The following is a 25,704-nucleotide window of genomic DNA, read 5'->3' on the forward strand; positions in this document are numbered from 1 at the left end:
AATACATGAACATTGAATATCTTTCAATATTTTTGTGTCCTCTTTAATTTCCTTCATCAGTGTTTTATAGTTTTCATTATAGTAATCTTACACTTCCTTGGTTAATTTCTGAGTATTTAATTTCATGTGTAGCTATTGTTAATGGGCTTCCTTTTTAAATTTCTTTTTTCAGATCATTCACTGTTGGCATATAGAAATGCTACCGATTTTAGTATGTTGATTTTGTATCCTGAAACTTTACTGAATTTGTTTTTCAGTTATAATAGTTTTCTTGCAGAGTGTTAGGATTTTCCAAATATAAGATTATGCCATCAGCAAACAAGGATAATTTGAATTCTTTCTTTCTAATGTGGATGCTCTTTATATCTTTCTTTTGTCTGATCTAGCTAGGATAAGTATGATACTAGCTGTGTGTCTGTCATACGTGGCTTTTATTGTGTTGAGGTGTGCTCCTTCTGTACAGTTTTTTAAGGGTTTTTATCCTGAGTTGATGTTTAATTTTATCAACTTTTCAGCATAAATTAAAGTGCTCATATAATTTTTATCCTTTATTATGTTGATATGATATACCATATTGATTCATTTGTGTGTATTGAACCATCTTTGCATCCTAGGGATAAATCTCACTTGGTCATGAGGAATGATCTTTCTACTGTATTGTTGAATTCAGTTTGATGGTATTTTTTGAGAATTTTTGCATCAATATTTATCAGAGATATTGTCCAGTAGTTTTTTTCTTTTTTTAATGTCTTTGTCTGGTTTGGGTATCAGTATACTACTGGCCTTATAGAATGAGTTTGGATGTATTTCCTCCTCTGTTTTTTGGAGTAGTTTGAGTAGAATTGGTATTAGTTCTTCTTTAAATATTTGGTAGCTTGTATGTATCTAGGAATTTGTCTATTTCTTCTAGATTTTCCAATTTATTGGCATATAGTTACTCCTAGTAACCACTAACAATCTTTTGAATTTCTAACAATCTTTTCAATTTCTGCAGTATCAGTTGTAATGTCTCCTTTTTCATTTGTGATTTAATTTACTTGAATTCCTCTCTTTTTTTCTTAGTCTAGGTAAAACTTTGTCAATTTTGTTCAACTTTTCAAAAACAGCCACTTTTTGTTTCATTGACCTTTTGTATTGTTTTATTTCAATTTCATTTATTTCTGCTCTAATCTTTGTTATTTCCCTTTTTTATTAGTTTTGAGTTTGGTTTGCTCTTTCTTTTCTAGTTCTTTAAGACGCATCATTAAATTTTTTGTTTGAAGTTTTTTCTCTGTTTTGATGTAGGCACTTATAGCTATAAATTTCCTTCTGGGTACTGCTTTTGTTGTGTCCCATAGGTTTTGATATGTTGTGTTTCCATTATTATTTGTTTCAAGAAATTATTCATTTTTTTTCTTAATTTCTCCATTGACCCACTTGTCATTTAGGAGCATATTGTTTAATTTCCATATATTTGTATCATTTCCAAAATTCCTCTTGTTATTTATTTCTAGTTTTATTCCACTATCTTCAGAGAAGCTACTTGATATTATTTCAGTGTTTTTGAATATATTATGAGTTGTGACTTAACATATGGTCTATCCTTGAGAATGATCCATGTGCTGAGGAAAAGAATGTGTAGTTTGTAGTTATTGGATGAAATGTTCTGTAATTATCTATCAGAACCATTTGGTCTATAATGCAGATGAAGTCTGATATTTCTTTGTTGATTTTTCTGTCTAGAAGCTTTGTCCGATGCTGAAAATGGGATGGTGAAGTCTTCAGCTATTATTGTACCAAGTCTTATCTTTCTCTATAGCTCTAGTAATATTTGCTTTATATATCTGAGTGTTCCAGTATTGGATGCACATATATTTATATTCATTATGTCCTCTTGCTGAATTGACCCCTTTATCATTATGTAGTGACCTTCTTTGTCTCTTCTTAAAGCTTTTGTCTTGAAATCTATTTTGGCTGACGTAAGTATAGCTACCCCTGCTTTTTGTTTGTTTGTTTGTTTCCATTGACATGGAATACATTTTTCCTCTCCCTTTATTTTCAGGCTATATGTGTCTTTATAGGTGAAGTGTGTTTCTTGAAGGCAACACATCAGTGGGTCTTTTTATTTATTTAGCTGGTCTGTGTCTTTTGATTGGAGAATTTAGTCCATTTTCATTCAATGTTATTATTGGTAAGTAAAACTTATTCTCACCATATTGTTATTTGTTTTCCAGTAGTTTTGTGGTCTTCTCTTTCTTCCTTCTTTCCTTCGTGTCTTCCTTTAGTGAAGGGGATTTTCTCTGGTGATATGATTTTGCTTCTTGCTTTTTATGTTTTATGTCTCCATTGTATGTTTTTAGGTTTGAGATTACCATGAGTCTTGCAAATACTATTTTGTAACCCATTATTTTAACCTGATAACTTAACACTGTTAGCATAAACAAACAAATGAGCAAAAGAAAACAAGTAGAAACCTTACGGTTGAACTTCGTCCCCTCGCTTTTTAATATTTTGTTGTAGTTTCTATTTATATCTTATTGTATTGGTTATGTCTTGAAAATTTGTTGTAGTCATTATTTTTGATTGGTTCATTATTTAATCTGTCTACTTAGAATACGAGTAGTTTACACACCACAGTTACAGTGTTATAATATTCTGTGTTCTTCTGTGTACTTACTACTACCAGTGAGTTTTGTACTTTCAGATGATTATTGCTCATTATTGTCTTTTTATTTCTGGTTGAAATACTCCTCTTAACATTTCTTATAGGACAGGTCTGGTATTGATGAAATTCCTCAGCTTTTGTTTGTCTGGGAAAGTCTTTATTTCTCCTTTATATTTGAAGTATATTTTTGCTGGCTATACCTTTCTAGGGTAAAAGTTTTTTTTCCTTCAGCACTTTAAATATGTCACGCTACTCTGTCCTGGCCCATAAGGTTTCCACTGAAAAGTCTGCTGCCCGATGTATTGGAGCTCCATTGTATGTTATTTGTTTCTTTTCTCTTTCTGCTTTTAGGATCCTTTCTTTTTCCTTGACCTTTGGGAGCTTGATTATTAAATGTCTTGAGGTAGTTTTCTTTGGGTTAAATCTGCTTGGTGTTCTTCAACCTTCTTGTACTTGGATATTGATATCTTTCTCTAGTTTTGGAAAATTCTCTGTTGTTATGCCTTTGAATAAACTTTCTATTCCTATCTTTTTCTCTACTTCCTCTTTCAGGCCAATAACTCTTAGTTTGTCCTTTTGAGGTTATTATCTAACCTCAAAATGCTTTTTTATTTGATTTTTCTCAACACAGCTATTTTGAATTCTTTGTCTGAAAAGTCATATATCTGTTTCTCCAGGATTCATCCTGGTCTCTTATTTGCTTCATTTGATAAAGTCATATTTTGCTGGTTGATATTGATGCTAGTAGGTGTTCTTTTTTGTCTGGGCATTGAAAGGTTAGGTATTTATTTTAGCCTTCACTCTGGGCTTATTTGTAGCCACCCTTCTTGGGAAGGTTTTCCAGGTATTTGAAAGGACTTGGGTATCATGATCTAAGCTGCTTCTGCTCTAGGGGACACCACAAATATAGTAATATTGTGGTTTTCACAGACTTATAGAGGTATCCTCTTCATGGTCTTGGACAAGATGGGGAAGAATTCTCTGAATTACCAGGTAGAGACTTGTTCTCTTCCCTCACTTTCTTCCAAACAAAGAATCTCTCTTTCTATTATAAGCCACCTAAAGCTGGGAATGGGTGACACAAGCAACCCTGTGGCCACGACCACTATGGCTGTGCTGGATCAGACCTGAAGCCAGCCCAGTGCTGGGTCTAACCTAAGGCCTGCTGTGACCACTCTCTGGCTACTTCCTGTGCTCACTCAAGGTCCTGGAACTCTACAGTCATCAAGTGGCAAAGCCAGTCTAGACTGTGTCCTTCCTTTCAGGGAGGCAAGGTCCCCCAATTGCCTGGTGGGTCCAGAAGTGCTGTTTGGAATTTACAGACTAGAGTCAAATTCCTTTGAAGTCTACCAAGTGTTCTATTGCATTGTGACTGCTCTGGCAGTCAAACCACAAAACACATTTTTAAAAACTCTTCCCTCCCCTTTTCAAAGGCAAAGGAACCTCATTTCCTAGCTACTGCCACCCCAGGCCACAAAGAGTACTACCAGACTATTGCTTATATTCCCTTAATGCCCAAAGCCTCTTAAGTCAGCTTGTTGTGAATGCTCCCTGGCCTGGGACTCACCCTTCAGGACAGTATTCTCTCCTTTGGCCCAGGGCAGGTCCAGAAATGCCATCCAAGATTCAAGTCCTGGAATTGTTTTACCCCCCTGTGGCCATGCTGGTACCTAATGTGAAAGACAAAGTCCCCTTTCCTTTTTTCTCTGCTTTTCTCAAGCAGATGGAGTTTTGCCCTGTAGCCACCACAGCTGGTCACATGCTATGAGTCTCACCTGAAGCGAACAAGTCTCAGCCACTCACCCAAGGCGGGTGTCACTGCTCATTATTTAGGGTCAAAGGGCTCTTCAGTTGGCATGTGATAAATGCTGTCAGGACTGGGTCCTTTCCTTCAAGGCAGCAGGTTGTCTTCTGGCCCAGGGTGTGTCTAGAAATGTTGTCTGGGATCTAGGGCCTGGAATGGGGCCCTTAGGACTCTGACCAGTGCCCTATCCTGCTGTGGCTTAGCTGGTAACTTAGATGTAAGATAAAGTTCTCCCCACTCTTCTCTCTCTTCTCCTCAAGTGGAAGGAAGGGGTCTCTTTTGAAGCCATGAGCTGTGCAGCCTGAGGTTATGGAGGGGTGATGGCAATATTCCCTTGGCTGCCCCAGCTGATCTTAGTATGTCATGCGCTCACTCAGTTCACTGTCTCCAGGCCTAATTTAGCACGAGAACTCACCTAAGAGTTGCAGTTCTTATGTCCTAGACTGCTTTTCAGGTTTACTTGGAGACGCAGGATGCTCTAATCTTCAGTGGTGAGGTTTGCAGGCACTCAATTTTGGACTTCTAGGATTCATAATTTTCCTCTGGCAAGATCTGGTTTAAATGCTCCCTTCATAAGTGGGCATCAGCTGAGTTTGGTCTGGTTTTCCTTTCTGCTCTAACTGGGCAGCACTGAGTTCATTGTGTCATAACTGCTGTGTTCTTTCTCCCTCAGTGCCTAGAGAAGCTCTCTGCACCACTCTGTGGCTGCCAGAGTGGAGGAGGGGTGGCATCAGCAGTTCAGGACTTTTTTCTCTTCAGTGCCTCTTTTTCAACAATATGAAGTTAAATCCAGGTACTATGAGTGCTCATCTGATTTTTGGTTCTTACGAAGGTATTTTTTTCTTCTGTATAGATAGTTGTTAACTTGGTGTCCTTGTGGTGGGGATGATTGGTGGAGCTTTCTATTCCATCATCTTGCCTGCACATAATTTTGTGGACGGTTAGGAGTTATTCTAGTGATGCAATAAGGATACACAATTAGATTATAAAGGAAAAAGACACAGTTGAAGTCTGCAGAAATCTCTGTGCAAGCCTTGCATGCTCTCCTTCTCTAATGAGGGGTGACACAGAGCACATGCTTGGCCCAGCAATGAAAATGCAGCAACATGTGTGAAATGATTTCTACCATGGAAGCCCACTTGAGACTCAGCACCCAAGATTTTTACTGGGGACTAATCACACAAGCACTCCCTGCCTGGCACATGCCAAAATGCCGGATTCCCAGCAGGAAAGTAGGTGTTCAGCATAAATCAATATAGCTTGCACATATAATCTACAGTGTGCCTCCCTAATAAGTTATCTGTTGACTGAGAATACTCCAGAACCAAGGCTGAAGATGTCAACCAAGGGCCAACCTTATAACTAGGCCCTTCTAAGAATAGCAGTCTCAGGCCTGCTAAATTAAATCTTTATTGCACACCATTTATCTACTGTGCTATAGCTGAAATTGATAATCAGAATGTTCTCAGGCCAGATAATCTTTCAGAATCGTATTCCTCTGCTACCTCCTAAGATTTGGGGCCTGTTTTAACTTCACGAAAATAGGAAAAAGGAAAGTTATCTATAAAAGAAAGTCTACATTACTTGGTGTAGGCTGAGTTTTTCTGGCCTCTGATGCTGTAAGTTGTGATAGCTACATTAGACCTCCATGAATTTTGGGATTTTTCAATGTGGTATATCCATGTCTCAATAATGGCCTTGATCATCAACTTTCTTTTCTCACATTGGGTAGCTGCCTTTAGCCATGACCAACCTTTTTTGAAAATTAGTAGTAGAGAAATAATTTGCCAGGGTAAATGGTTGGATATTCATAGGCCAATATTATGAGAGAAATAGTTTTTAGCTCCTGGAGTGCATAACTGTTTTCTGTATAACTCTTTCCTTTTGTTGGAAAAGTAATTTAATGGAGTAGTCATTAATCTAGCAACTCCAGAGCTGCTAAACTTCCTTGATTATCTGGAGCGCTTCTTGGTATAGAACTTCTGATATTCTTTCTGGAATCATGTGGATGCCACGGCTCAACAGGCATAGTTCAAGAGCTTCTCTTTTATTCTTGAAAGCAAATTTCTCGAGGTTGACCTAGAAGGGAGAGTGGTGTACCTGGTCTAAAATCAAGAGTGTCATTCACTTTTAACAGAGATGTCACTTAGAACTTCCCTTTCCCTGGGAATTTAGGTAAATATAGCTTGAATCCTCAATTTTATAACCTGTGCAAGTCTAGTATTCTCCCCATGGTTGCTGCGAATGTTCAGTCTTATATCTTCCCATATGCCTCTCTGCTATTTAGAGACAGAAAGTAGGTATTAGTGGTTGCTCTCCGCACCCCAGTGATAGGGGTGGGGAGAGTTGTGAGGGGAAATGAGGAGCGACTGCTACTGTGAATGCAATTTATTTTAGAGGTGATGAAAATTATGTAAAACTGATTGTGGTGGTGGTTATACAACTCTGTGAATTTATGAAAAATCATTAAATTGTATACTTTAAATGGGTGAATTGTATAGTAGGTAAATTTTATTTCAAAAAAGGTGTTACTTTTTTAAAAAAAGTAAGAACGTGTGTAGATTTATTAAGTATTGCAGATTTGCCACCAGAAGTGTTGCAGCAGTTTGCTTTCTCACCATGAACATATGAGAGTGCCTGTTTCCTCGCAGCTTCACCAACAGAATATGTTGTCATTTTTTTTTTGCCAGTCTGATAGGTGAGAAATTGTATCTCAGTGTATTTTTACTTTGCATTTCTCTAATTCTGAGTTTGAACATCTTTTCATATGTTTGAGGATAGTTTTTATACCTTTTGTGTGAATTGTCTGTTTATATATTTTCCCCATTCTTCTATTGGGTTTTTGGTTTTATTCACTCAATTTTTAAGAGTTCTTTGTATATTAGGAATATCAGCCATAGTCTGTCAGTATCCATATCCTTAACCATTATACTCCATTGACTTTCTGCTTTGGCACTTTATCCACTTAAACTCACTTTTTCTAACTTCTGTAATTGTAAATGGCTCAAATACTTATCATAGAATGATTTAAATGTAGTATAGGCCCTTAAAACCTACTATTTAGGGGCATGTTTCAAGCCATGTTCTCTTGAAGCTCTACCAGTTCTGGGAAAATGGAGGTAGGTAGTACAGCTGGATAGCCTATTCTGGGAGATTTGGGGAAGTATTTGTTTCTAAGACTCTTTGCTATTTATTTTTCTCTATAGCGCCAGCCCTACAAAATGAAGAACCTAATATCTCTGTTGCAATCTATTAGGCCATCCTTAATGCTAATAAGTAAAGGTGGAATCATAGTTACTGAGATAGCAAGTCATCTTGCTTTGGTAGTCAGCGCATGGGGAGGAGTAGTAAAGGAGTTTCACCATTCTGTTTAACTTCACTCTTCTTAAGCTGCACTGCTGATCAGCTTAAGAAAAAAGCTATAAAGCTTTTGTTTTGTCTTGTAACTGTGCCACTCTTAAGACCTTGTCTAGCATCCTTAGTATTCACCCTTTTGGAGTGAGTCTACTTTATCATTATTATTATTATTATTGGTATTATTGGTTTGCCCTTGACTACCTTCACCTGCCTTGTCCTTGACAGCTTGAAAGTTTCTTTAAAAACTAACCATGCAATTACCACATGACACAGTAACTGAATTTGGGGGCATTTATCCCAGATAAATGAAAACATGATAAGATGGCGGCGCTGAGCGGTGGCGGTGGCGGTGGCGATGGCAGTGGTGTGGAGCCCGGCGAGGCTCTGTTCAATGGGGACATGGAGCCTGAGGCCGGCGCCAGCGCCGCGGCCTCTTCGGCTGCAGACTCTGACATTCCCGAGGAAGTTATCCTCCAAAAATGTAGAAACCATACTTTTAACTTCTAAACCAACAGAAGAGAACAAATAATTAATAAAAATTAATCCCGAAGAAGTGAAGAAAAGAAAGAACCAGTAAGACAAATAGCATAAAGTGTGGAATATCAAACAAATAATCGATTAAGTTAACACAGGAACATATAGAGGCCCTATTAGACAAATTTGGTAGGGAACATAATCCACCATCAATATATCTGCAGGCCTATGAGGAATACACCAGCAAGCTAGATACACTCCAACAAAGACAACAACAGTTATTGGAATCTCTGGGGAACGGAACTGATTTTTCTGTTTCTAACTCTGCATCAATGGACACTGTTAAATCTTCTTCCTCTTTTAGCCTTTCAGTGCTACCTTTATCTCTTTCAGTTTTTCAAAATTCCACAGATGTGGCCTGGAGCAACCCCAAGTCACCACAAAAACCTATTGTTAGAGTCTTCCTGCCCAACAAACAGGACAGTGGTGTCTGCAAGGTATGGAGTTACAGTCGGAGACAGTCTAAAGAAAGCACTGATGATGAGAGGTCTAATCCCAGAGTGCTGTGCTGTTTACATAATTCAGGATGGAGACAAGAAGCCAATTGGCTAGGACACTGGTATTTCCTGGCTTACTGGAGAAGAATTGAATGTGGAAGTGTTGGAGAATGTTCCACTTACAACACCCAACTTTATACGAAAAACATTTTTCACCTTAGCATTTTGTGACTTTTGTCAAAAGCTGCTTTTCCAGGGTTTCTACTGTCAAACATGTGGTTATAAATTTCACCAGCATTGTAGTACAGAGGTTCCCCGATATGTGTTAATTATGACCAACTTGATTTGTTGTTTTTCTCCAAGTTCTTTGAACGCCATTCAATACCACAGGAAGAGTCCTCCGTAGCAGAGACTGCCCTTACATCTGGATCATCCCCTTCCGCACCCCGCTGAGACTCTACTGGGCCCCAAATTCTCACCAATCTGTCTCCTTTAAAATCCATTCCATTTCTACAGCCCTTCCGACCAGCAGATGAAGATCATCGAAATCAATTTGGGCGAAACCGGTCCTCATCAGCTCCCAATATGCATATAAGCACAGTAGAACCTGTCGATATTGATGACTTGATTAGAGACCAAGCATTTCGTGGTGATGGAGGATCAACCACAGGTTTGTCTGCCACACCCCCTGCCTGGGTCACTCACTAACGTGAAAGCCTTACAGAAATCTCCAGGACCTCAGTGAGAAAGGAAGTCATCTGCATCCTCAGAAGACAGGAATCAAATGAAAATGCTTGGTAGACAGGACTGGAACGATGATTGGGAGATTCCTGATGGGCAAATTACAGTGGGACAAAGAATTGGATCTAGATCATTTGGAACAGTCTACAAGGGAAAGTGGCATGGTGATGTGGCAGTGAAAATGTTGAATGTGACAGCACCTACACCTCAGCAGTTATAAGCCTTCAAAAATGAAGGAGGAGTGCTCAGGAAAACATAATATGTGAGTATCCTACTCTTCATGGGCTATTCAACAAAACCACAACTGGCTATTGTTACCCAGTGGTGTGAAGGCTCCAGCTTGTATTACCATCTCCGTATCATCGAGACCAAATTTGAGATGATCAAACTTACGGATATTGCACGACAGACTGCACAGGGCGTGGATTACTGACACGCCAAGTCAATCATCCATAGAGACCTCAAGAGTAATAATATATTTCTTCATGAAGACCTCACAGTGAAAATGGGTGATTTTGGTCTAGCCACAGTGAAATCTCGATGGAGTGGGTCCCATCAGTTTGAACAGTTGTCTAGATCCTTTTTGTGGATGTCACCAGAAGTCATCAGAATGCGAGATAAAAATTCATACAGCTTTCAGTCACATGTATATGCATTTGGGATTTTTCTATATGAACTGATGACTGGACAGTTACCTTATTCAAACATCAACAACAGGGACCAGATAATTATTATGGTGGGATGAGGATACCTATCTCCAGATCTCAGTAAGGTACAGAGTAACTGTCAAAAAGCCATGAACAGATTAATGGCAGAGTGCCTTAAAAAGAAAAGAGATGAGAGACCACTCTTTCCCCAAATTCTCACCTCTATTGAGCTGCTGACCCGCTCATTGCCAAAAATTCACCGCAGTGCATCAGAACTCTCTTTGAATTGGGCTGATTTCCAAACAGAGGATTTTAGTCTATATGCTTGTTCTTTGGCAAAAACACCCATCCAGGCGGGGGGATATGGTGCATTTCTTGTCTATAGAAACAAGTAAGAGAGTGCAGGAGAGTAGAAACAAAAGGAAAATAAATGAACATATGTTTGCTTATATGTTAAATTGAATAAAATGTTCTTCTTTTAAGGTGAACCAAAGAAAACTTTTGTGGTTAAAGACTAGATATAATTTTTCCCCAAACTAGTATTTATACTTAACATGGGATTTTGAACATCCAAGGGTTAAAATACATAGACATTGCTAAAATTTGGCAGTGCCTGCTTTACTTTCTGTTCTGGGTTTGTTTCATTCACTTGGTTATTTTAAGTATTAAACTTCAGTTTTCTCATGCAGCTTTTGTCACTAGCTATCACTTGTCCACTAGGGACTCCAGAAGACCATACCTGTGCCTGTGTTTGCAGGTGGGAAGTTGGCAGTAGGTTAACCTGGGTTAGATAAGGCAAACTGAATAGATCTGATTTAGGAAGTCACTAGAATTTAATAATTTTTTTTTTTTTTGAAACAGAGTCTCGCTCTGTCGCCCAGGCTAGAGTGCAGTGGTGCAATCTCAGCTCACTGCAAGCTCTGCCTCCCAGGTTCATGCCATTCTCCCACCTCAGCCTCCAGAGTAGCTGGGACTACAGGCGCCTGCCACCACACCCAGCTAATTTTGTTTCTGTATTTTTAGTAGAGATGGGTTTTCACTGTGTTAGCCAGGATGGTCTCGATCTCCTGACCTCGTGATCTGCCTGCCTTGGCCTCCCAAAGTGCTGAGATTACAGGCGTGAGCCACTACGTCTAGCCCTTAACACTTTTTCTATAATGATTTCTTTTTACAACAATTTGGAAAATGTGGATATCCTTTATTTCCTTGAGGCAATAAACTAAATTTCTTTTTATAAATTGTGAGTGTAGGTGACCAAAAATATTGCTGAGGAGTGGCATGCTTGACATGAGTAAAATGACTTAACTTTGGATTTTTAGTGAGAAAATGTTATAAATTGGAAGTTCCTTTTAAATAACTTTTTAAAAAATATAGTAAGGGCCGGGCGCGGTGGCTCATGCCTGTAATCCCAGCACTTTGGGAGGCTGAGGCAGGCGGATCACGAGGTCAGGAGATCGAGACCATCCTGGCGAACACAGTGAAACCCCGCCTCTACTAAAAATACAAAAAATTAGCCGGGCGTGGTGGTGGGCGCCTGTAGTCCCAGCTACTTGGGAAGCTGAGGCAGGAGAATGGCGTGAACCCAGGAGGTGTAGCTTGCAGTGAGCCGAGACCGTGCCACTGCACTCCAGCCTGGGCGACAGAGCAAGACTCGGTCTCGGAAAAAAAAAATACATTAAGGATGTCTTGCTCATGTAGAAGTCAAATTTCATTGCAAATGCATTGCCCCCTTCACAGCCAATTCCTCCCCTGCAAAAAATCTTCACAGAATTCTGTGAGAACTTTTAGGTGTGTTTTTCTTTGAGATTACTCTGGTTTCCAAACACCAGTTAACAGATATTTTAAAGTTGTTATTGAATTATTCTTACCTCTTATTATGCATATTTTAGCAATCACCTTATCATTGTGTCTCATGAAATTTCTGTTCTCCTTATATTCTTTGCCCAGCAAGATTCTACTTACGATGAATGAATGCTATTCTCCTTTTTGCATTCCATAGTATGAAGTATTTTTTAGTGTTCTCTAATACTTACACTTTGTTGTGTAGAAAATGACTGTAATGTGATGGTCAGTGCATTCTTAACTGTGATTCAGGGAATAAAAAGTAGAAAGCAACAGCATGTGGTCCTATCAAAGATTTGGCCATCTCTACTTCATTGTCAGCCTCTTAACTATATCTTCACTTACTCAATTTGGTTTTGTCATGATTTTTAAATGTAGCCAATAGTTCGAGATTCTTCCAGTGAACAGACATCTGTATAAATGCTTCTTTGCAGTCAATAAAGAAGAAAATTGAGAAGACTTTAATGATAATTTAGTTTTTAAGTACCCACAAATACATTTTTGAAACATTTTCTTTATTTGAATAGTTAGATGTCATCCAGGAAAATCACTTAATAATAATTACAGCAAACCGTTAGCCCCTCATTTGGGTAACTTAAGATAAGTAATGCCATTATTACTTCAGAATTGTTTCATGACTTTCAGTTTAGTTAAGAAAATGAAAAGGAGCATTTCTCATATTTTAAAAAATGAGACTAAGAAAGGAATAAAGAAATGTAACTATTGGAAAATATCAAAGCATATGATTTTTAAAGCCTTAAGTGGCATTAAATATATGATTATTAGTAATTGTTACATAGGGCTTTACTCATTCAAAATAGAAGACTAGCAAGCATGTAACTAACAGAGTTTGAAAAAAATTGACTGGGCGGGGGGGTGGGGGAGCGCGCTCAGGATGGCCGAACAGGAACAGCTCCAGTCTCCAGCTCCCAGTGTGAGTGACACAGAAGATGGGTGATTTCTGCATTTTCAACTGAGGTACCAGGTTCATCTCACTGGGGCGTGTCGGACAGTTGGTGCTGCTCCATGGGTGCAGCCCGACCAGCGAGAGCTGAAGCAGGGCAAGGCATCGCCTCACCTGCGAAGTGCGAGGGGGAAGGGAATTCCTTTTCCTAGCCAAAGGAAAGTGAGACACACAACACCTGGAAAATCAGTAAGTCCCATCCTAATGCTGTGCTTTACCAAGGGTCTTAGCAAATGACACACCAGGAGATTATATCCCACACCTGGCCTAGAGGGTCCCACACCCACGGAGCCTCCCTCATTGCTAGCACAGCAGTCTGAGATGTAACTGCAAGGCAGCAGCGAGGCTGGGGGAGGGGCACCCGCCATTGCTGAGGCTTAAGTAGGTAAACAAAGCTGCTGGGAAGCTCGAACTGGGTGGAGCCCACCACAGATCAAGGAGTCAGACAGCTGTCTGACAGCTTTAAAGAGAGCAGTGGATCTCCCAGCATGGAGGTTGAGATCTGAGAACGGACAGACTGCCTGCTCAAGTGGGTCACTGACCCCTGAGTAGCCTAACTGCGAGACATCCCCCACTAGGTGCAGACAGACACCTCACACCTCACACGGCAGGGTACACCCCTGAGACGAAGCTTCCAGAGCAAGAATCAGACAGCAGCACTCGCTGTTCAGCAATATTCTATCTTCTGCAGCCTCTGCTGCTGATACCCAGGCAAACAGGGTCTGGAGTGGACCTCAAGCAATCTCCAACAGACCTACAGCTGAGGGTCCTGACTGTTAGAAGGAAAACTAACAAACAGAAAGGACACCCACGCCAAAACCCCATCAGTACGTCACCATCATCAAAGACCAAAGGCAGATAAAACCACAAAGATGGGGAAAAAGCAGTGCAGAAAAGCTGGAAATTCAAAAAATCAGAGCGCATCTCCCCCTCCAAAGGATTGCAGCTCATTGCCAGCAACGGAACAAAGCTGAACGGAGGATGACTTTGACAAGTTGAGAGAAGAAGGCTTCAGTAGATCAAACTTCTCAGAGCTAAAGGAGGAACTATGTAACCAGTGCAAAGAAACTAAAAAACTTGAAAAAAGAATGGATGAGTGGATAACTACAATAATCAATGCAGAGAAGACCTTAAAAGAACTGATAGAGATGAAAACCGTCACAGGAGAACTACGTGACAAATGCACAAGCTTCAGTAACCAACTCAATCAACTGGAAGAAAGATTATCAGAGATTGAAGATCAAATGAATGAAATGAAGCGAGAAGAGAAGTGTAGAGCAAAAAGAGTAAAAAGAAATGAACAAAGCCTTCAAGAAATATGGGATTATGTGAAAAGACCAGATCTACGTCTGATTGGTGTGCCTGAAAGTGATGGGGAAAATGGAACCAAGTTGAAAAACACTCTGCAGGACATGATCTAGGAGAACTTCCCCAACCTAGTAGGGCAGGCCAACATTCAAATTCAGAAATACAGAGAACAACACAAAGATACTCCTCTAGAAGAGGAACTACAAGACACATAATTGTCAGATTCACCAAAGTTGAAATGAGGGAAAAAATTTTAAGGGCAGCCAGAGAGAAAGGTTGGGTTACCCACAAAGGGAAGCCCATCAGACTAACAGCAGATCTCTTGGCAGAAACTCTACAAGCCAGAAGAGAGTGGGGGCCAATATTCAACATTCTTAAAGAAAAGAATTTTAAACCCAGAATTTCATATCCAGCCAAACTAAGTTTCATCAGTGAAGGAGAAATAAAATCCTTTACAGACAAGCAAATGTTTAGAGATTTTGTCACCACCAGGCCTGCCCATCAAGAGATTGTGAAGGAAGCACTAAACATGCAAAGGAACAATAGATACCAGCCATTACAAAAACATGCCAAAATGTAAAGTCCATCGATGCTAGGAAGAAACTGCATCAACTAATGAGCAAAATGACCAGCTAATATCATAATGACAGGATCAAGTTCACACATAATAATATTAACATTAAATGTAAATGGACTAAATGGTCCAATTAAAAGACACAGACTGGCAAAATGGATAAAGAGTCAAGACCCATCAGTTTGCTGTATTCAGGAGACCCATCTCACATGCACAGACACACATAGGCTCAAAATAAAGGGATGGAGGAAGATCTACCAAGCAAATGGAGAACAAAAAAAAGCAGGGGTTGCAATCCTAGTCTCTGATAAAACAGACTTTAAACCATCAAAGATCAAAAGAGACAAAGAAGGCCATTACATAATGGTAAAGGGATCAATTCATCAGGAAGAGCTAACTATCCTTAATATATATGCACCCAGTACAGGAGCACCCAGATTCATAAAGCAAGTCCTTAGTGACTTACAAAGAGACTTAGACTCCCATACAATACTAATGGGAGACTTTAACACCCCACTGTCAACATTAGACAGATCAAGGAGACAGAAAGTTAACAAGGATATCCAGGAATTGAACTCATCTCTGCACCAAGCGGACCTAATAGACATCTACAGAACTCTCCACCCCAAATCAACAGAATATACATTCTTCTCAGCACCACATCACACTTATTCCAAAATTGACCACATAATTGGAAGTAAAGCACTCCTCAGCAAATGTACAAGAACAGAAATTATAACAAACTGTCTCTCACACCACAGTGCAATCAAACTAGTACTCAGCACTAAGAAATTCAATCAAAACCGCTCAACTACATGGAAACTGAACAACCTGCTTCTGAATGACTACTGGGTACATAACGTAATGAAGGCAGAAATAAAGATGTTCTTTGAAACCAATGAGAACAAAGATACAACATACCAGAATCTCTGGGACACACTTAAAGCAATGTGTAGAGGGAAATTTATAGCACTAAATGCCCACAAGAGAAAGCAGGAAAGATCTAAAATGGATATGCTAACATCACAATTAAAAGAACTAGAGAAGCAAGAGCAAACACATTCAAAAGCTAGCAGAAGGCAAGAAATAACTAAGATCAGAGCAGAACTGAAGGAGATAGAGACACAAAACAACCCTTCAAAAAATCAATGAATCCAGGAGCTGGACTTTTGAAAAGATCAACAAAATTGATACACTGCTAGCAAGACTAATAAAGAAGAAAAGAGAGAAGAATCAAACAGACGCAATAAAAAATGATAAAGGGGATATCACCACCGACCCCACAGAAATACAAACTACCATCAGAGAATATTATAAACACCTCTATGCAAATAAACTAGAAAACCTAGAAGAAACGGATAATTTCCTGGACACTTACACTCTTCCAAGACTAAACCAGGAAGAAGTTGAATCCCTGAATAGACCAATAGCAGGCTCTGAAATTGAGGCAATAATTAATAGCCTACCAACCAGAAAAAGTCCAGGATCAGATGGATTCACAGCCGAATTCTACCAGAGGTACAAGGAGAAGTTGGTACCATTCCTTCTGAAACTATTCCAATCAATAGAAAAAGAGGGAATCCTCCCTAACTCATTTTATGAGGCCAACATCATCCTGATACCAAAGCCTGGCAGAGATGCAACAAAAAAAAAAAAGAGAATTTTTGACCAATATCCCTGATGAACATTGATGCAAAAATCCTCAATAAAATACTGGCAAACCGAATCAAGCAGCACATCAAAAAGCTTATCCACCGTGATCAAGTGGGCTTCATCCCTGGGATGCAAGGCTGGTTCAACATATGCAAATCAATAAACATAATCCAGCATATAAACAGAACCAATGACAAAAACCACATGATTATCTCAATAGATGCAGAAAAGGCCCTTGACAAAATTCAACAGCCCTTCATGCTAAAAACTCTCAATAAATTCTGTACTGATGGAACGTATTTCATAATAAGAGCTATTTATGACAAACCCACAGCCAATATCATACTGAATGGGCAAAAACTGGAAAAATTCCCTTTGAAAACTGGCACAAGACAGGGATGCCCTCTCTCGCCACTCCTATTCGACATAGTGTTGGAAGTTCTGGCTAGGGCAATCAGGCAAGAGAAAGAAATCAAGTGTATTCAGTTAGGAAAAGAAGAAGTCAAATTGTCCCTGTTTGCAGATGACATGATTGTATATTTAGAAAACCCCATCATCTCCGCCCCAAATCTCCTTAAGCTGATAAGCAACTTCAGCAAAGTCTCAGGATACAAAATCAATGTGCAAAATTCACAAGCATTCTTATACAACAGTAGGAGACAAACAGAGAGCCAAATCATGAATGAACTCCCATTCACAATAGCTTCAAAGAGAATAAAATACCTAGGAATCCAATTTACAAGGGATGTAAGGGACCTCTTCAAGGAGAACTTAGAAACCACTGCTCAGTGAAATAAAGGACACAAACAAATGGAAGACCATACCATGCTCATGGATACGAAGAATCAATATTGTGAAAATGGCCATACTGCCCAAGGTAATTTATAGATTCAATGCCATCCCCATTAAGCTACCAATGACTTTGTTCACAGAATTGGAAAAAAACTTCTTTAAAGTTCATATGGAACCAAAAAAGACCCCGCGTTGCCAAGACAGTCCTAAGCCAAAAGAACAAAACTGGAGGCATCACGCTACCTGACTTCAAACTATACTACAAGGCTACAGTAACCAAAACAGCATGGTACTGGTACCAAAACAGAGATATAGACCAATGGAACAGAACAGAGCCCTCAGAAATAATACCACTCATCACAGCCATCTGATCTTTGATAAACCTGACAAAAACAAGAAATGGGGAAAGGATTCCCTATTTAATAAATGGTGCTGGGAAAATTGGCTAATCATAAGTAGAAAGCTGAAAGTGGATCCTTCCTTATTCCTCATACGAAAATTAATTCAAGATGGATTAGAGACTTAAATGTTAGACCTAAAACCATAAAAATCCTAGAAGAAAACCTAGGTAATAGCATTCAGGACATAGGCATGGGCAAGGACTTCATGTCTAAAACACCAAAAGCAACAGCAAGAAAAGCCAAAATTGACAGATGTGATCTAATTAAACTAAAGAGCTTCTGCACAGCAAAAGAAACTACCATCATAGTGAACAGGCAACCTACAGAATGGGAGAAAATTTTTGCAATCTACTCATCTGACAAAGGGCTAATATCCAGAACCTACAAAGAACTCCTCACACCAGTTAGAATGGCAATCATTAAAAAATCAGAAAGCAACAGGTGCTGGAGAGGATATGGGGAAATAGGAACGCTTTTACACTGTTGGTGGGACTGTAAACTAGTTCAACTGTTGTGGAAAACAGTGTGGTGATTCCTCAAGGATCTAGAACTAGAAATACCATTTGACCCAGCCATCCCATTACTGGGGATATACCCAAAGGATTATAAGTCATGCTGCTATAAAGACACATGCACATGTATGTTTATTGCAGCACTATTCACAATAGCAAAGACTTGTAATCAACCCAAATGTCCATCAGTGACAGACTGGATTAAGAAAATGTGGCACATATACACCATGGAATACTATGCAGCCATAAAACAGGATGAGTTCGTGTCCTTTGTAGGAACATGGATGAAGCTGGAAACCATCATTCTCAGCAAACTATAGCAAAAACAGAGAACCAAATACTGCATATTCTCACTTATAGGTGGGAATTGAACAATGAGATCACTTGGACACAGGAAGTGGAACATCACACACCCGGTCCTATTGTGGGGAGGGGGAGGGGGAGGGATAACATTAGGAGATATACCTAATGTAAATGACGAATTAATGTGTGCAGCACCCCAACATGGCACACGTATACATATGTAACAAACCTGCACGTTGTGCACATGTACCCTAGAACTTAAAGTATAATAATAAAAGAAAAAGAAAAAAAAATCGTGTCTGTGAAATACTCCAAAAGTTTGGCCATTTTGAGGCACAGGCTTTATTGATAGAGCTCTTTCTATAACTTCCCAGCATACCTGCCTCACTGTTACCTTCCTTTCATTTTTCACTCTCTTTTTCTTCTCAATGCCATCCTGCCTTGGCTCCCATCATCTGCATCTGATGCCTTTCCTTTCTTTGTTTGCCAGTCTCCTTTGCAGTGGGACATGGCTAAGCTCTGTAGAGCTGCTCAGAAACTCATTGTCCCATCCTGTAGCCGTAATACATGCCTCCAGATTTTCACAGAGTAATTCTACTCTCCCTTCCAATTTAAGCCTACCAGAAATGTTAGTGAAAGGACATTAAAAATGTAACAGGTGACATGTGTAGCTAACATGGATCTGGAGAAATAGGAAGCAGTAGAATTAAATGTTTCCCTTTTAGGTTTAATTGTATTTGTTCTTGGGTTTTGTTTTATATATTCTCCAAATAAAAACATTATTTTTTCTAACCAAGAAAAAAAAAAGAAAACATATATCCACACAAAACTTTGTCCACAAATGTTATAGTGGCTTTATTCATAACAGCTAAAAAGTAGGAAAAATCCAGATGCCTTTAACCAGTAAATGAATAAACAAATTACAGTACATTTATACCATGGAATCTTATTCAGAATCAAATAGGAATAAGCTATACATAGATACAAGTTGGACAATTCTCAAAGGCATTATACTAAATGCCAGTCTCAAAATGTTGCATAGAATACTATTCCATTTATAAATAATTCTCAAAAAGACAAAATTAAAGTGTCAAAAAACATATTAGTGGGTCTCAGGAGTTAAGGGTGGTGATAGGATGTGACTACAAAGTAATAGCATTAGGGAGTATTCTGGATACTGTAGCTGTTCTTTATCATGATTATGATAGTGTTATACGAAACTATGCCTGTGTAAAAATTCATGGAACTGTAGACCAAAAATATCATTTTGCTTTATTATAAAAACTGAATTTAAAATAAATTTAATATAAAAATACTGACCATGTAGTTAATTAAGTATGGATGCAAACCACTCAAAATAGTGGAATGGAGCTAATACAGTGAACCTTAAGTATTCAGCAGAGGAGTTGGGGATTTATTCATAAAGTAGTGGTGAGGAAATGAACATTTAAGTTGAGCAGCGAAAAGTCTATTGGGATCTGATTTATACAAATATCACTTTGAGAAAAGTGGACAATAGATGGAAAGAAGTGAAACAGAAAACTGGAGATATTCTGTATGAGAGATAATAAACATCTAAAAGTAGGAAAAGGAGAGCAAGAAGAAAAGGTTTGGTGAGGTCTAGATTTGTTACACATTATGATAAATCATCACTGATTTGATTGGCAGGAAAAAAATGCTTTGTTAGTAAGTTCTTTATTTCAAAGGCTCCTTCCTTCCTGTGTTGTGGCTAAGAGCCCAACTTTATAAAATTCTAGAACAGCGGGACTTTGAGTATACATTTGGTAGGCAACACTCTGTCTTGTGTCAGAATGGAAGTTCTGGAATGCAGACCCTGGGACACCACTAGCCATGCCAAAGTCTGCAGACTCATCACCACCTAACTGTTCTGTGAGTGCTGGCTCTGTCCCCAGATTCTCACAGTAATAATAGCCGACACTTACTGACTGCTTACCATGTGCTAGGCCCTGTTTTAAGTGCTTTCTGTGCACTGTTTGTTTAATAATGTTAAAAACTCTCAGAGATTATACCATTATTCTGTTTGGAGATGTAGTAACTAAGACACAGACTTGTCCAAGATTCATATAGAAAGTAGGTGATTGAACCAATATTGAAAACTTAGGTAGCCTGACTTCGGTGCCAAGGCTCTTGAATATTATGCTGTGACACCTCATAAGAAGCCAAAGATCCTTGAAAGAAGGTGAGTAGAAAGAGAAAAACTACTAGTAGCTTTCTCTGCCTTGACTACTTCCCTTCAATCATTTCTTCTTTCTGTGTTACCTACTATTATTGTTATTTTGCCTATGATTAAATACTCCTGTCTCATTAACACTCCCCTCACAGTCACTTGGTAGGAAATCTCTTCTTAGTAGTCCTCACATCCCTGCCTCTATTGTAAGTATTTTAGGTGGCGCTTGGCGAGTCTTCCTACTAGTTTATCCTGATATGAAACTCTATGCTTGCATATTTCAGAGTCAGAAAGTGAGTGGGGCTGATGGACTGCTAGGATAAACAGAACAGGCTTTCTATATGAGTTAGTTCATGGGTATGTGGAATGAGGATGTCTTGTCTTCGTGCTAGACAAATGTCAAAAACCAGGAAGAGGGAGCAAGTTTCGCTGAAGGGAGGCTATGCATGTTAAAGTAAGTCAAGAAAACTACAGACAGCTGGTCAAATCTAGCCCATTACCAGTTTTTATAAATAAAATTTTATTGGAACACAGCATGTCCATTCACTTATGTATTGTCTGTGGCTGTTTTTGTGTGATGACAGCAGAACTGAGCAGTTGCAATAGAGACCATATGGCCCACAGAGGCTAAGATACCTACTATTTGGCCCTTTGCAGAAGTATTTTGCTAGCCCTTGGTGTATGAGATGGAGCATCCTGTATTATTGGAGGGTTCTGTGCAGGGAAATGCTAAGAGATTAAATTTGCATTTTAGATAGAGACATTTGGAAGCACTGAGAAGAAGAAATCTAGATTCAGGGACCAGAGAAATCAAAACAGGGTAAAAAAGAATTAGCGAGCACTGAGAGCAAGTAGATAAAAGGGATTAGCATCTAGAGGTGCCAGTGAAGATAGGTTTTCCAGGATTTGACTGAAGTGTGTGTGTGTGTGTGTGTGTGTGTGTGTGTGTGTGTGTGTATGCATGTGTATGTTGAGAAGGGAGGATTTCCAACTCTGAGAAAATGAGAGGGCAGAGGGAGGAACATAGTACCAAAAAATAGAAGAAATACCCTCCCATTTCTGTTATTTCTGTTTGAAATGACTGCTACGTTTCTTTCTGCAGAAAGTTTTCTCTGCAGAAATTTTCCCTAGGGCTGGTCTTCCAGGACCTGTATTTCTTAGGCAACAGTGCCCCTAGTGTCTATATGGCAGCATCACAATCTGATAGACAAGATTTCTTGAGGAGGGCTAAAGAAACACAATTGCAAAGATCACATTGCTGAGACAGTTTTTCCTTCTTTGCCAAAATTGATATAGATGACCAGGTACACTTTCACCAGAAATACACTGGTAAAGTCTGCTTATTAGGAGAGGCTGTGGAGGGTGGACCTGGTGTCTTTTTTTTTTTTTTTTTTTGCCTTATGAGGCTAATTCATATAAATGTCAGATATAAAAATAGTATCTTCTTTCAAGAAACTGCCTCCAGCTTTGCCATATCTACAATGCCATGGACTAAGAATAACACCTTAATGAGTTTTGAGGGTTACTTTTCATGGGTGGTCTGGGGCAGGAACTACTGAATTTATGAACTGCCCCTCTTTGTCATCCTTTGCCTATCCTCCAAGGCCAGGGTAGCTGCCTTCCGGTTGAAGCCTTGTTAGGATGTGAAAGCACAAGAATATGCCAAGTCAAGATCCAGTCCCGGTTGTGCAAAGCACCACCCCTATCATGTAGAAGCCTAGATGTCTTAGTCCCCAGGGCTGCCCTTACTTTTCCAGGGGATAGCTGTAATTCTCAACCAAAAGTCTTTAATCCCAACCTTGAACACACACTGAGTGTGTCAATTCAGTGCACAGTCCTCCATTATGCCCTTTCAAGTTATAGACTGGCCTATCTTTTGTCACTAGCCTCAAGGAGCCAGGAATGGCAGGCAGCCACGAGCTACACATCATGGGGATTAAATTCAAAGTGTAAATGAAAAGAGTATAATGAGGTAGGTCTACTTTTGTTCTGCTTTCAGTCTCTAATTATTTTGGCATGGAACAATTAAATAAATAATGACTAGTTACAATTGTGTCAATATGTTTCTTGCAGATTGAATGTGTTCATGCACAGATTTTATCATCTTGTTACTCAAAAGGCTGATGGCTCCCGTCCCTGCGTGGAAATTTCCTAAAGAGGTAACAGTTCTAGGACACACGTGAGTAGCAAGTGGGATTGCCCTCCCCACTTCTTTTTTTTTTTTTTTTTCCTGTTTTCACTATTTCCTTCTTTCTTCTCCCTCTTTCCTGAATCTAAGTCCTCTCAATCTGGTAACCCCATCACTAATGGACATTTTTTTACTTTATTAATTTTATGTTATTTTTACATGTGATCTATAGTTGTAATACATTTTTAAGCCTACAATACAGTATTGTTGACTGTAGGTACGTTGTATTCATTGGGGTAATCTAGAACCAACATGTAAACTAGAAAGAATTCTAGAACAGGAGTTGTGAAAAGCTTCTTCTAGACAGGAGTTGAAGCTTACCATCTTAATGTCATGGGGAATGTATCTTAATGTCATGGGGAATATTGCTTAATATGTCCGATGTCTGGTTTTCTCACCTTTGTCAAGGGGGTAGAGCCAGATGAGCTCTGAGATACCTGAAATCCATTGGAAATACCTTCAAATCCATGAACACATCTTTTCTAGTTCCCAGTGTTCCTGTGGGAGAATACAGAGATATCATGAGTTCACAATAATGGGAGAGTAAAGAAGAGGGAGAGGATGAAGAAAAGAGCTTATTCAGTGAGAGAGGATTTAATTCTAACCCATGACATCTGTGGAGACTTTAGGATGAGGTGAGAAGTGACCATAATTTGAATATAAGGGAAGATAACTTCATGTTAGAGGCTTGAGTTTGATTCTTGGATCACTGGGCAAGCAAGCCTTGGAGCTAGACTTCCTGGGTTTGAATCCAAGTGTCACTACTTACCAGCTGTGATATTTATATGATTTAGAATCATCCATAAAATGGGGATAAAATGGTAATTTGTTATGATTAAATGAGTTAACATATATAAATATCTTAGAACAGTGTATGGTAGTTAGTTATGTTTCTATACAGAGAAATGGTAGGTGACTAGGTAAAGTTTTGATACACTTTTTGTAGATACTATTGAAGATGGATGCTAGAGCTTCAAGAGTCAGTTGTAGGTGAAACATATGCTCTTGAGGTGTCTTCTGGGCTAGAAACAAGCAGGGTTCAGACCCTCTCCCTCTCCTGATGTCCCTGTCTGTTTAATTGAGGGGTTTTCTCTGCAGAAATTTTCCCTAGGGCTGAACCTGAAGGTTCCTGTTGGAGGAGAAGTTAAACAAGTATTGGTTTTCTCAAATGCTCAGAAGAGGCCTGGCTCATAGTAGACACTAAATATATATATATACACACACACACACCCATATATATATATGTGCATATATATGTATATATACTATATATATGCATATATGTATATATATACACATATATGTGTGTATGTATATATATGTATATACATTATATGTATGTTACAAGTGAATGAATGATAGTTGGGACAATGGAATGAAATAGAGTTTATATTGCACACTAGACAGATTACTCTGGGAATGATAAAACCTTGCTGATGAATTCAGAGGAGAGAGATTGCTGATGTGAATGTCATTTGGGAGGCTCTCCTAGCAGTTCAGGTGAGATACAATCAGGGCCCACACCAGGATATGGGATGTGTAAGTAAAGAGTTGACTGAGTGGAGTGGCCTTCTAGAGGTCAAAAGTGTAGAACTGGGTAAAAGTCGGGTGGGTGTAATGGCTAGTATTCGGCCTCAGAGACTGACAGGTGGAATATGTTTCCTAGAGTAGTAGAAACTGGAGTGGAGAGGATGAAGGTGAGCAGAAGAGGTGAAAGTGGGAAGAAACCCACCTTGCTTTTACCCCAAGATTTGTTTTCAAGGGCCACTCTCTCTCCTGCTACACCTTAAGGCATATTCCAAAAACCTCCTCTAGGACTTCTGGCCAGGATCTCTATAGTTAGGCCATACTGTCTCTGCAGTTCACAATAAGGTGGGGTAGGTCTTCAAATAGGGAAAGCCAAAGACCATGTGAGCAAAGAAGGTGCTTACCATACTCAATCAGAAGTGGACTTCAGATTCATTAGAGGAGTATGTTGGCATCAAGACACCATTGAATATTTAAAACAAAGGTCACCTCATCATGTGTTTCATTCTGGAACTGGGTATTTTTCAAATTTCCTTATTTTTCACAGTCAAATTTCCTTCATATGCAAATATTTAAAATATCTACAAATTCTTGTAAAATAAGACTAAAGAAAGGAGGACTTTCTCAGGGTCGAGTCCACTGAACCAAAGTCAAGCTGGATTTTCCCCCCTATTGTTGTTTTTTGTATTTATCCATAAATGATTGGTTTCTCAGACTAGGATGATTGCTCTTCCAAGACAGGTACCTGCTTTTCCTTGTACATTTCTCCAACACAGTACTTTGCCTGGCATTTCAGGCATCTTTCACTGATATGTTACTGTTCGAATTTGGCCTCCTCATACCACCATTGATTAGAATTCAAGAGCTAGAATCCAGGGACTATGAAGCATGGGAGCTCTGTAATGCGTCCAAAAGCTGACGTATTTCTGATCGTTTCACTGATCTTTCTTTATGATAACCAGAAACACCATTGAACAAAAGAGACCTTTGTGCATTTTCCTTTACTTATAAACATGCAGAGACTTGGTCAATTGCTGTGCTGCAATTCATGATCCCAGGAGGTACTTTTCTTCTCCTGGTTTGCACCATGAGTATGATTGGTGTATACATTAAGGCCTAGCTAGTTGAGTGAGGTGGAAATAGTCAAGATGTGTTATTATTATTTTTTCACTCTAAATATCCTAGTCCACATATATTAAGTTAGGATTGGTGGCTTTTGATTTTCCAAATGTACATAAGAAAGTAAGTAAAGACAAGTTGGGGATCTTTTAAGCTCAAAACATTCTTG

General features: G+C 39.1%; 1 long non-coding RNA gene and 1 pseudogene across 1 annotated transcript in view; both read left to right on the forward strand.

The window, feature by feature from the left end:
• Positions 1 to 1,126: 1,126 nt before the first annotated feature.
• The window catches only part of LOC144338765 (uncharacterized), a 117,622-nt gene continuing 93,044 nt past the window's right edge, over positions 1,127 to 25,704 (forward strand). Inside the window, exon 1 of the long non-coding RNA XR_013413137.1 lies at positions 1,127 to 1,751. This is a non-coding gene — a long non-coding RNA (uncharacterized LOC144338765). The remainder of the gene's footprint in view (positions 1,752 to 25,704) is intronic.
• Positions 8,127 to 10,517, forward strand: LOC704592 (serine/threonine-protein kinase B-raf-like; annotated as a pseudogene).

Source organism: Macaca mulatta, chromosome X (assembly GCF_049350105.2).
Source record: "Macaca mulatta isolate MMU2019108-1 chromosome X, T2T-MMU8v2.0, whole genome shotgun sequence".
Classification (NCBI taxonomy): Eukaryota; Metazoa; Chordata; class Mammalia; order Primates; family Cercopithecidae; genus Macaca; species Macaca mulatta.